Raw genomic sequence first — 13,350 nt, 5'->3', positions numbered from 1 at the left:
TATAGCTAACTTATCTATAGCGCGTTTTAGAGAAAACCGCTACTACTAATGGAAGCAGTTATTTCTTTTGTTTATCCCAATATCATTAACACTTTGTCCTGAAAAAACGCTATAAGTCTAAGCAATGTAAAAACATCATAAATATACATTGGTCATCATTGATCTTTTTGTGTATAATCTAAATAGTCAACATGAATCTTCACTGTACCTGTATAGGTACAGGCGAGGATTCATATTGCAACCACAAATCATACACATATAGTTCAATGAAGACCAAGTGCTCGAGATAGGTTGAGAAGTAACATATTTAAGGTGGTGAACACCTTGTTCGCTTAGCAGTATGGGACTAAACTTAATTAGTTGCGGTGATACTTAGCAGCAGCGAGTTTTGAAGAAAATCACTGCTACTAAGTTCTTTAGCAGTAGCGCATCCACGGGAAGGGCGCTACTACTATATCTAGCCTGGAGGCAACACCGTGGCAATTATAGTAGTAGCCCTCTTTTCACCTAGAGCGCTACTTCTACTTAGTCATTAGTAGCGCTCTTTTCAGAAGCTCGCGACTGCTAATTAGCAGTAGCGCCTGTTTTTAGACCGCGCTGCTGCTAAGATTCTGTGTATAAGATTTTCCCTAGTAGTGGGTGGAGCTAGCAGGGGAGGGTGCGGGGGGTGCTCGGCGGCGGTGGAGCGGGCCGGGGAGGGGGCGGGGGGTCGGCAGCGGCGGTAGAGCGGGGGAGGGTGCGGTGGGTCGGCGGCGGCGGTGGAGCAGGGGAGGGTGGGGAGGATCGAGATCGAGTGTCCTCATGAATATTCAATATTTTCTCATATTGAATATGAAAAAATATCATCAAATTTTAAAAAATATTCATGAATTCAAAACGTGCCCATGAAATTTAAAAATATTCATGATATCAAAAGGTGCCCATGAAATACAATCGAGAAATGAAGAGTACGATTTAAATACAATCGATCTTAGCTAGCTATCTGTTCACAATCTTCTTGCCCTTCTTTTTCGCAAATGGAGTTCTTCTGTGGAACGGACGTCCTTTAGATAGGGTGGTCCTACTTCTTCTTGTGGTGTATGCTGCTACTTCATCGTCGTCGTCATGTTCCATCTTCGGGTCATCGTACTTGTCGAAGTCTTGCTCATTGGCGACTCCATCCATTCCGATGATTTCCTTTTGCCTCTCCTCACGACAACACGACTGGGCTTTGACGGGTCGGTAATGAAGAAGCATTGGTCCACTTGGGAAGCCAGTACCCATGGCTAATTTTTCGCGATGACGTTTGCGCCTGTGGTCTTGGATTTGGCTTCGGGTATAACCATGGTGGTGAAATACCGGTCTTCTTTTAGGACGTTCTTGGCCCATCTGACAAGGAACATCGGGACCTTCTCTCCAGCATAGCTCAGCTCCCAGATCTCCTCGATCCTTCTGTAGTATCTGTCCTTGTTGTTACCGGTGTAGGATTCCATCGTTACCCCGGAGTTCTGATAACCATCGCTCTTCATGTCCTTGTCCTCGGTGTAGAATGTGTAGCCGTTGATATCGTACGCCTCATAGGTCATCAGGTTGTGCTCGGCGCCCTTTGACAAGGTGAATATGAGTTGTTCTTCCGCGGAAGAATCCTCATGTAAAGGGTACGACAGAAGCTTCTGCTTGAACCAACGCGTGAAACATGAGTTGTGCTCTTTGATTATATCTCCGTCCGTCCTCTGTTGGCCTCGGTCATTGTACATCTTCTCAATAAAGGTTTTGTGCTCTACCACCCAAGGATCGACCACGTCTATGTGTTGTACCGCGACTAGGTTTGCTCTTTCAAAGTCGGCGAGTCGACCCTCGAAGTCGACATGCATTTCGCGGCGACCCTCATGGTGACCCCATCCAGCGAGCCTGCCGAGGTGCCTGTTGACGGGCAGACCAACGGGGTTCTCGATGCCTAGATAATTCGTGCAATAGGAGATGCACTCTTCGGTCAGAAAGCCCCTGGCTATGCTTCCCTCTGGAAGTGACATGTTGCGAACGTATCCTTTGATGACACCATTCATCCTTTCGAACAGAATCATGCTGTGCAGGAACGTCGGCCCGAGTTGGATGATATCCTCCACGATATGGACCAGCAGATGCACCATAACGTCAAAGAATGCGGGCGGGAAGTACATCTCAAGCTCGCATAGTATCACCACGATCTCTTCCTGTAGCCTTCTGAGTTGCCTCACGCCAACCGACTTCCGAGAGATGACGTCGAAAAAGTTGCATAGGCCAAATAGTGTTTCACGGACGTGTGCGTCCATGATCCCACGGATTGCAACTGGAAGTATCTGCGTCATTAGCACATGACAGTCGTGAGACTTCATCCCGCTGAACTTCTGCTTCGCTGGGTCTAGGTATCTTCTTATCTTCCCCGCGTAATCGTAAGGAAGTTTTACTCCTACGAGGCAGGTGAAAAACTGCTCGATCTCCTCCTGACTTAGAGTGAAGCATGCGGGAGGGTAGTCATTTCTAGTCTTCTTGGCCTTTTTGCCTTTGCGACGACTTTTCTGTGTCCTGCTTTGCCTCATCATCATCATCATTAGCGTGAAGCTCCTCCCTGATGCCCATTGATTTCAAGTCTGCCCTTGCTTTCGGGCCATCTTTGGTCCTCTCTGGCATGTTGAGTAGGGTACCAAGCAGACTCTCGCACATGTTCTTCATGATATGCATTACATCAAGGCTGTGAGGCACACGGTGGATCTTCCAGTACGGCAAGTCCCAGAAAACAGACCTCGTTTTCCATACCTTCAGCAGCGGCTCTAGCGCCTTTCGCTTCTTTCCCGGCTCTGGCGCCTTTTGCTTCTTTCCCGGCAGTGGGCAATGAGGGAGTCTTGGATTAGGGGGTGTCCGGATGGCCGGACTATACCTTCAGCCGGACTCCTGGACTATGAAGATACAAGATTGAAGACTTCGTCCCGTGTCCGGATGGGACTTTCCTTGGCGTGGAAGGCAAGCTTGGCGATGCGGATATTCAAGATCTCCTACCATTGTAACCGACTTTGTGTAACCCTAACCCTCTCCGGTGTCTATATAAACCGGAGGGTTTTAGTCCGTAGGACAACTCAACCATACAACAATCATACCATAGGCTAGCTTCTAGGGTTTAGCCTCCTTGATCTCGTGGTAGATCTACTCTTGTACTACCCATATCATCAATATTAATCAAGCAGGACGTAGGGTTTTACCTCCATCAAGAGGGCCCGAACCTGGGTAAAACATTCGTGTCCCTTGTCTCCTGTTTACCATCCGCCTAGACGCACAGTTCGGGGACCCCTACCTGAGATCCGCCGGCTTTGACACCGACATTGGTGCTTTCATTGAGAGTTCCTCTGTGTCGTCGCTTTTAGGCCCGATGGCTCCTTTGATCATCAACAACGATGCAGTCCAGGGTGAGACTTTTCTCCCCGGACAGATCTTCGTCTTCGGCGGCTTCGCACTGCGGGCCAATTCGCTTGGCCATCTGGAGCAGATCGAAAGCTACGCCCCTGGCCATCAGGTCAGATTCGGAAGTTTAAACTACACGGCTGACATCCGCGGGGACTTGATCTTCGACGGGTTCGAGCCACAGCCAAGCGCGCCGCACTGTCTCAATGGGCATAATCTGACTCTGCCGCCGAACAGTGTCCTGGAGGCCGCACGCGCATTGGTTCTGACCCTTAATTCGGAGCCTGTCGCGCCGATCGAGGATGAGTGGTTGGACACCACCTCGGGGGCTGCGATCTCAAAGGCGATCGAGCCGAACACCAGCCCCGCACTCTGCATGGCCCGTGACTCTGAGGAGCCGGATTCTTCTCCGGACTCCGAGCCCTCTGCGCACCTGCCAATCGAATCCGATTAGGCGCCGATCATGGAGTTCACCGTCGTGGACATCTTTCAGCACTCGCCCTTCGGCGACATCCTGAAGTCACTAAAGTCTCTCTCTCTCTCTATCAGGAGAGCCCTGGACGGACTACGGTCAGCAAGGATGGGATACGGATGATGAAGAAATTCAAAACCCACCCACCACCCATTTGGTAGCCACCGTTGATAATTTAAACGACGTGCTCAACTTCGACTACGAAGACATCGACGACATGGACAATGATGCGGGAGACGCTGATGAACCAACGCCTATAGGGCATTGGACAGCCACCTCATCTCATGATGTGTACATGGTGGATACCCCTAAAGGTAGCAACAACGAGGAACACGGGGATGGAACGAAGGATCGATCCCTCGAAAAACAATCAAAGCGTCGGCGTAAACGCCAACCCAAGCCCAGCCTCGATACACACCCAGCCATAGAACAGGATGAGCCGGTAGACGACGAGCATGCCTTAGAGCAAACATCCGAACAGGGCAGCCCGGATAAAGAAACCGAACATCCTTCCCCCGGCGAAAATGGCATTTCGGACGACCTTACGCCGGATAAGCCCACGGAGAAGAAGAACCTCCACAACTGGCTCGTTGCAACCGCACGCAGCCTGAAAAAGTAGAAGCGGAAGCTAAAAACTGCGGAAGATGCTCTCAGGATCAGATGGAGTAAAGTAATGGATACCGCAGACAAATACGGTGACAACCGCCGCGCTAAAAGCTATCCGAAGCGAAAGCTACTGCCTGAATTCGACGAAGAGCCTTAGAGCCCTCGCACTCAAAAAGTAAGAAAGCCACATGGTCGGATAGACGACCCCATGGCCAACATAAAGCGGCAAGCGGCGCCACACTTAAGCCGGCACGCGACCCACTTACGGATTCACATCAAAAAGATGGCCCAGCCAGGTCCATTTACGGGCCAAGAAAGCAAGCTCTCGTAAGCAATGCAATAAAGCCATTATCAGAATCCGGCACACCCAAATACAGGGGCGCCGCACACCCCCTATGTTTCATCGATGAGGTCCTGGATTATGAATTTCCAGCGGTATTCAAACCCGTAAACATAGAGGCATATGATGGAACAACAGACCCTGGAGTCTGGATCGAGGATTACATCCTCCACATACATATGGCTAGAGGAGATGACCTCCACGCCATCAAATATTTACCCCTCAAGCTTAAAGGACCAGCCTGACATTGGCTTAAAAGCCTTCCTGAAAACACAATTGGAAGTTGGGAGGAGCTCGAGGACGCTTTCCGAGCAAATTCTCAAGGGACTTATGTCCGCCCTCCGGATGCAGACGATCTCGGTCACATCACACAACAGCCCGGAGAGTCAGCTTGGCAGTTCTGGAATAGATTTCTTACTAAGAAGAATCAGATAGTCGACTGTCCGGACGCCGAAGCCCTAGCAGCTTTCCGGCATAATGTCCGAGATGAGTGGCTCGCCAGACACCTCGGCCAAGAAAAGCCAAGAACAATGGCCGCATTAACAAGCCTCATGACCCGCTTTTGCGCAGGAGAGGATAGCTGGTTGGCAAGAAGTAGCACCAGCGACCCAAGTACATCTGAAACTAGGGATGGAAACGGAAAACCGCGACGCAACAAGGATCGTCGCCGGACTAAGGAAAACAGTCCGAAGAGTACGGCAGTCAACGCCGGATTCAAAAGCTCATGGCAGAATCATAAAAAGCCGCCCCTCCAGGATAACAGAGATGATTTATCCAACCTAAACAAAATCCTGGATAGGATATGTCAAATACACAGTACTCCCGGAAAGCCTGCTAACCATACCCACAGAGATTGTTGGGTTTTCAAACAATCCGGCAGACTCAACGCCGAACACAAGGGGCTCAACACACCAAGCGAAGACGAGGACGAACCCCAAAAGCAGAGCACCAGGAAACAAAAGAATTTCCCACAAGAAGTAAAAACAGTAAACTTACTTCACATAACAAAACGTGCGGCGCCCATAAAGGTACGCGCCACACAACCTATCCCAAAGGGGTCCCGCCACTGGTTGTCAAAACCAATCATCTTCGATCATCTGGATTATTCTAGAAGTATCAGGAACGCAGGCTGGACTGCCTTGGTACTCGATCCAATAATTGGCGGAATCCAGTTTTCAAATGTCCTCATGGACGGCGGCAGTGGACTAAACCTGATATATCAGGACGCAATCCGTCACATGGGGATAGACCCAACAAGAATTCGCCACATCAAAACCTCCTTTCAAGGGGTAACGCCTGGTCCGGACACCCATTGCATGGGTTTTCTCCGGCTCGAAGTAATATTCGGCTCTACCGATAACTTCCGCCGTGAAAAGCTGACTTTCCACATCGTCCCATTCTCAAGTCGCTATCAAGCACCGCTGGGACGCGAAGCTTTCGCCCGCTTTAACGCAATACCGCATTATGCATCTCTTACGCTTAAGATGCCCGGTCCACGAGGCATCATATCCTTGAAGGGGAAGCATTGAGTACGCCTCCCCCGAGCGGAGGATTATGAGGCCGCTTTAACAGCCCCACAATACAATGGCTTCACCAGCCAGAACATCCGAACAGGTCATTAAGACCACAGACACGGATAGACGAGTCCGGCACAAAAGTATCATTGATAAATGCTCAGTGGCCATATACCCCTGCCCTAGGGGCTCCGCACATATAAAATAAGAGACAATAAATCTCAATTTTACATATTTTACTTTATACTTTTTTTATTTAATATAACTTTTGATCGGCGCGCCCTTTTTTCAACTTAGTTCCTCTCTTTTACAGATGAACATCATGCTGCGCCCGTCCAGGATATGGCACAACGGAGACACAGGCGCAGACGTGCAGTAGGGACCCGTTCCAAGGATTCTTTTCAGATTAAGACCCTGTGTAAACCTTTTTTACTGTCTCTTGTTGATACACATCCCCTGGTTCTATAACCAAGGAGGAGGCTGGCGTCTTGGCATGTGGCCACGTCAGAATTCCTGCGCGTACCTGGACACTAGGGGCTTATACCTAAGAGCGTTACTTCGCCCGCTCTCATAAAGACCGAATACCTTAGGGAGTGTTCGGCATCGTGAGTTCGTCCTTATATGCATCAGCTCCGAATCATGATTTTGGTCAAATGTTGGGTTGCCCGGCTCCTGTGTTCAGCCGCCTTATGTTCCGCTCTATCGGCTAAGGCGGCACCAGGAGAACTACTGCGATTGTGCCTCGGTTCGGCCAGGCGAGCACCTCACTAGAGAAAGCCGAAAACCGACTGTCATGATATAGCGTGAGACTGGTCAACCACTCGATGACTCTCCGGAATCTATAGGATTCCTCCGCATTAACGAAGGGCCGTTTCCCGGCCAGGCACATACGCGCCCCGAATTCGGGCGAGCGCAGTCGCCACCAAGGGCTATCTAAAGAGTCCCACTGTCAAGCTCCTATGGCTAAGTGAAAGTGTTAAAGCGTTATAGTTTGGTTGCCTAGCTCGTTGCGCCATCATCTCCTTTGTAGGACCAAGACGTTGGATTAAGTGTGAAAATGCGCCTTCTGCGAGCACCCCCGCAATATGTGCATGGGGGCTGAAACCAACGACTGCCATCTTTCAGATTATATATATATATATATATATATATATCTTAAAACGGCCGCACAGGAGGTGTTCAACATACTTGAAGGCACAAGTATAAAAGGCCACTACAATTCATCAAAATACTACTTTATAATTAAATATGCTATCAGAACATAGCATCCTTCGAGCACTGCGTCTCTATTACACGAGCGCCTTCAATGACTTCCTGAAAATAGTGCTCGGAGGGTACTCGGCTTTTGTCCGAATCTCGGGATGCAACAACGGTGGTCTCCATCTCCGCCCAGTATGTCTTGACACGGGCAAGAGCCATCCATGCGCCCTCTATGCATGTTGACCTCTTCATTGCATTGATACGTGGCACCGCATCAAGGAATTGCTGCACCAAGCTGAAATAACTCTTCGGCTCCGATCTCCCTGGCCACAAGTGACCCATGACGCACTTCATGGCGAGTCCGGACAACCTATTCAGTTCGGCCCATTGAGCCAGACGATCGTCCACCGCCAGTGGACGCTCTGGATTGTGGAACTGCGACCAGAAAAGTTTTTCCACTTCGCGATCTTCTTGATCTCGAAAGTGTTCGGTCGCATCAGCAGCACTCGCTGCCAAATCCAGATAGGTGTCCTCCACACTCCACATCCGGTCCAACGGAGCAAACTTCGGATCGCAAAACTTCCTCCGTGGCATAAAGGGCTTTCCAGCCACAATCTGTCCGGCCTAACGCAGCTCCTCCTTCGCAGCTCTCATCGCAGAGCGAGCGTCCTTGGCATCAGCAACGGCCTTCTCTAAGTCCGTCTGCCTCGCCGGGTCTTCTTTTTCAAGAAGCTTGCAACGGTCAGCAACGCTCTTTAACTTCACGGCCATCTCGGCCATCTCCTTCTCGCTTCAGCAGTGAGCAGCTTGTTCGGCTCGCAGCTCTTCAAGGGCCTTCTCGGCAGCTGCATCCCTTTCTCTGGCTTGTTCCTTGGCTCGGGCAAGTTCCGCCCGAAGACTCTCCACGGCGGCCGCACCATCTGCGTCAAGCACACACATTGTAAGATATCGGCATAAAGCTCCTCTTACCAGGTGCCGCCCAAGGAATTACATACCTTGAGCCTCATCAAGCTGTTTGTTGACAAGCGCGATGTCGGCATCTGCCACGTCAAGTTGTCTCTTTAGTTCGGCAAAATCATCAGTTCGGCTAGATTCCGGACACCTCGCCACCTACATTTAAAGGCGACATTTTAGACCTGGGATTATGATCCTCTGCACGTTGTCACTTCTGACAACGCACAGAGTCTCAGGGGCTACTATCTACACAGGGCGCATCTTATTTATGCGCAACTGACAAAAGTGTACATTATCTAACGTACCTCAAAACCCGTCAGTAAGCTTCTGACAGCCTCGTACAATCCGCTTTCCATGGATGAAATCCTTTCAATCACCGTGCCCATCTATGCACGGTGCTCCTCCGAGATAGAAGCTCGCCCCTGCAGATTCTTTAGCTCCTCCGGTCGAACACCAGACGGTGCCGGACCTGTCCTATGGCCTCTTTCAAAGGCCGGACACGGAGAACCTTGGGGGGCCTCATAGTCTTCCGCCCCTGCCGGATTCGAAGAAACCCTCCGCACAACACCTCAGTGTCGCCCGCCTCACTAGGTGGTACGGCAAGGGCAGGCGTCCCGCTCTCCATCATCTCCTGAAGAAGGTCCCCCAAAGATGAGCTCTGCTGAGAAGGGCTGAGGTCCGAACTACAAGGTAAAATTTCGATTAATCTTCTCAGGTTTAAAGCAAGGATCTTTCTCTCAAAAAATATAATCTTTCTCTACTTACGGCTCGCTGGAGGGCTGGACCCCTTGAGTGCATAGTTCGGCCGAGGTATTCCCCGGCGTAGGACCCTCTGACGAGGATTTTTTTCCCCCGCTTGGAGGCCGCAGCCTCAAGGTTTTTAGAGGCAGTCCTTTTCATCCCCGGAGGAGAGGAATTTTTGGTTCCTTCCCTCCAAACAGCCTCCTTCGAGGAGACTGTAGCTTCCTTGTCCCCTCCCTCACTTTCCTTCAAAGGCACAATCTTCAACATCCTGGCTAAGACGGAATCCGGCCTGGTCTCAGGGAGGGGAGCCGGACACCTTATCAGCTTTGCTTTCGCTATCCACTCCTGTTTAAAGGGACAGCTCTTTTAGGGGCAAGTTTATGACAAATATGTGGATAACGAGTCCGGGCAAAAGGCTGCTTACTTGAGTATCCGGGCGATTGCAGCTCAGGCCTGCGTCCTCGGTCAAAACCGGACACATTGATTGTGATCCGAAGAACAGTTTATACATCTCCATGGGCGTTGCGCCCATAAAATGCTGGAGAGCTCGTGGTCCCTCCGGATTAAACTCCCACAGGCGAAGGGAGTGACGTTTGCCGGTGTAGGATCAGAACTATGTCTAGAGGGGGTAATTAGATTACTTGACCAAATAAAAACTTAACCTTTTCCCAATTTTAGTTCTTGGCAGATTTTAGCTACTTTAGGACAAGTCAAGCAATCATCACACAATTCAAGCAAGCATGCAAAGAGTATATAGGCAGCGGAAAGTAAAGCATGCAACTTGCAAGAATGTAAAGGGAAGGGTTTGGAGAATTCAAACGCAATTGGAGACACGGATGTTTTTCCCGTGGTTCAGATAGGTGGTGCTATCCTACATCCACGTTGATGGAGACTTCAACCCACGAAGGGTAACGGTTGCGCGAGTCCACGGAGGGCTCCACCCACGAAGGGTCCACGAAGAAGCAACCTTGTCTATCCCACCATGGCCATCGCCCACGAAGGACTTGGCCTCACTAGCGGTAGATCTTCACGAAGTAGGCGATCTCCTTGCCCTTACAAACTCCTTGGTTCAACTCCACAATCTTGTCGGAGGCTCCCAAGTGACACCTAGCCAATCTAGGAGACACCACTCTCCAAGAAGTAACAAATGGTGTGTTGATGATGAACTCCTTGCTCTTGTGCTTCAAATGATAGTCTCCCCAACACTCAACTCTCTCTCACAGGATTTGGATTTGGTGGAAAGAAGATTTGAGTGGAAAGCAACTTGGGGAAGGCTAGAGATCAAGATTCATATGGTAGGAATGGAATATCTTGGTCTCAACACATGAGTAGGTGGTTCTCTCTCAGAACATATGAGTTGGAAGTGTAGATGTGTTCTGATGGCTCTCTCCCACGAGTGAAGAGGAGGTGGAGGGGTATATATAGCCTCCACACAAAATCCAACCGTTACACACAATTTACCAATCTCGGTGGGACCGAATCAACAAGCTCGGTCGGACCGAAATAGTAAACCTAGTGACCGTTAGAGATTTTCGGTGGGACTGACATGCAACTCGGTAGGACCGATATGGTTAGGGTTAGGGCATAACGTAATCTCAGTGAGACCTATTACACAAACTCGGTGAGACCGATTTTGGTAATTAGCTAACCAGAGAGTTTGTCAGGTAAACTCGGTGGGACCGATTTGCTCTTTCGGTAAGACCGAAATGTTACAAAAGGGAAACAGATAGTTTACATTGCAATCTCGGTGGGACCGATCCGCTGTTTCGGTGAGACCGAAAAGTTACGAAAGGGAAACAGAGAAATTGCAATCCCATCTCGGTGAGATCGAGATCCCTATCGGTAGAACCGATTTCACTACAAGAAATATGTCAACTTATGACCACCACTATTGGTCACTGAATGGTCACAAATTTCCATTTATGACCTTTTTGTGACCAAAAACATAAGGTCAAAAGCTGGGCGTCGTAAACTGACTATAGCGACCTTTCTTCTGGAATGGTCGCAAACGTTTATGACCAAAATATGTCCACTGTGGCATTTTGGTCACTAGCAACCTCTCCAGGCCACATAGGCATCCAGCGTGGCAAGCTGATGTGGCACAAGATTCAGCCCAGTCCAATTCAGTTTTCTACATGGGCCTAGCCCAACAATTCGGCCTTTTATTTTTTTTCCTTGTTAATTCTGGTCAGCTTCATGGGCCAAGCCCAACGTTGTAGCCTTTTTTATTGTTGGCCCGTGGCCTTTTATTATTTATTGCTTTTCTATTTTCAGCCATTATATATTCAAGCTGGCCCCACTAGTCAGATGGGTCCCACTTGTCATGATCATCTCTCAAATTGGTCCCACGTGTCAGAAATGTACAAAATTGATAGATTATTTTCATAAGTGGGCCCATTGGTCAAGTTTCCATTTCACAAGTTTTCAGATCATATAAATAATCAAAAAGAATCATCAAATATACCACTAAATAAATCTATTACAATCTTTACAACACATATATGCTACAATATGCTACTCTTCACTAAGTAGAACTTGACGGCTTCACACTTCACGGCTTCACACTTGCTTCATACTTCACGGCTTCACACTTCCCGGCTTCACACTTGAGCATCTGTAAAAGAGGAACAACCACAAATTTAAATCTCAATTGCAGTATATGCAGAAGTAGTTCAAAGTTGAAACAACATCAATTAGACACACGCGCACATAAACATAGGAGTCAAAATGCAGTATAGGACCAGGACAAGGAAACTCCTGTTATCAAATCAACACACAGCTTGTAGCAAAATAGCACAGAAACATGTGGATATCTCATGTGAGCATCATGCTGTGGTTTTATTAAACAATGATATAGCAACAGAATACAATATCTTCAATGCAAACCAGCAAGAGAATTGCTCCTGCTAGCTGCTGTTGCTGCCACAAAACGCATGACACATTAGTTGCAGTACAAGCTATGGATCAGAAGTAGCTGGTTACACTAATCATGAAATATCAGTGGGAATCCGAACGATTTTCTTCATCACCCGGAATCATGCAGTTCAACCCAACAGAACACAATGAGCAATAAGGTTCATAACCAATGAAGGAATGCATGTACAGTCAGTCTAAAGCAGTAAAAATGTGCAAATGTACTTCAGGAGATGGCGTGACCCGTCGATTTTATTCATCACCCAGGTAATGCACATCTCATCAGCCAGCAGAACACAAAAAAGAGGTTACGAAAATTACTGCTAAGAGGTTTGCAAAAAATCAAAGGAAAGTTTTTGCTCAATAATAAAGGAGTACTCCCTCTGTAAACTAATATAAGAGTGTTTAGATCACTAGTTTAGTATTCTAAACACTCTTATATTAGTTTACGGAGGGAGTACATATGTAGTCCAAGAGATGGCATGATCCGTCAGAAGTATCTGGTTGTAATAATCATGAAAATCAGTGGGAATCCGAACAATTTTCTTCATCACCCAGATCATGCACATCTCAGCCGGCAGAACATCACAAGTAACATATGTAAAACAATGATTCTGAGCATGAGCAAACAATGATTCTGAGCATGAGCAAACAATGATTCTATTAGAGTACCAGCAAATCAGACTGAACTTTCATGGAATGATTAGTATAACTAGACCCATTTTAGTTTAGCATTACATAAAAGACTAGTAGCAGTCGCACAAGCAACTATTGAGCACTGAAGAAACAGGACAGGGAAACAACATACCCTGATGGTGCCCAGGCTGCAGCCTCAGAACCCTGCAAAACCACAAGCGACGTTAACATCAAACACACATATAAGACGCACCATGTTATGAAATGGACATATAAGACGCACATATAAGACGTTAACATCAAATTCACAGTTTAGAAAATTAGTATCTTCTTTGCAAAGGTGAAATGAGATGACTGAACTTGATTTGGCTTTTTAGCTTCCATAATTTCTACTAGCAGCAGATGTTATGAAATGGACTTACTGACTTATCTGAATCATGGAAAGAAATCTGCAACTAGCTTCAGACCATCTATTACACAGACTGAGAAATCTATTTCCATCCAACTACTTTTACTTTTCTACAAGACTACAACAGTTTTAGACAACTCCAAAGTCC

General features: G+C 48.0%; 2 pseudogenes; both read right to left on the bottom strand.

Moving 5' to 3' along the window:
• Positions 1-12,203: 12,203 nt before the first annotated feature.
• On the bottom strand, positions 12,204-12,279 carry LOC125511787 (annotated as a pseudogene).
• Positions 12,280-12,642: 363 nt separating this feature from the next.
• On the bottom strand, positions 12,643-12,717 carry LOC125511778 (annotated as a pseudogene).
• Positions 12,718-13,350: the final 633 nt, after the last annotated feature.

This window comes from Triticum urartu, chromosome 5 (genome assembly GCF_003073215.2).
Source record: "Triticum urartu cultivar G1812 chromosome 5, Tu2.1, whole genome shotgun sequence".
NCBI lineage: Eukaryota > Viridiplantae > Streptophyta > Magnoliopsida > Poales > Poaceae > Triticum > Triticum urartu.
Note: the sequence above shows the minus strand (reverse complement) of the source record. Positions and strands in the feature narration are given on the sequence as shown.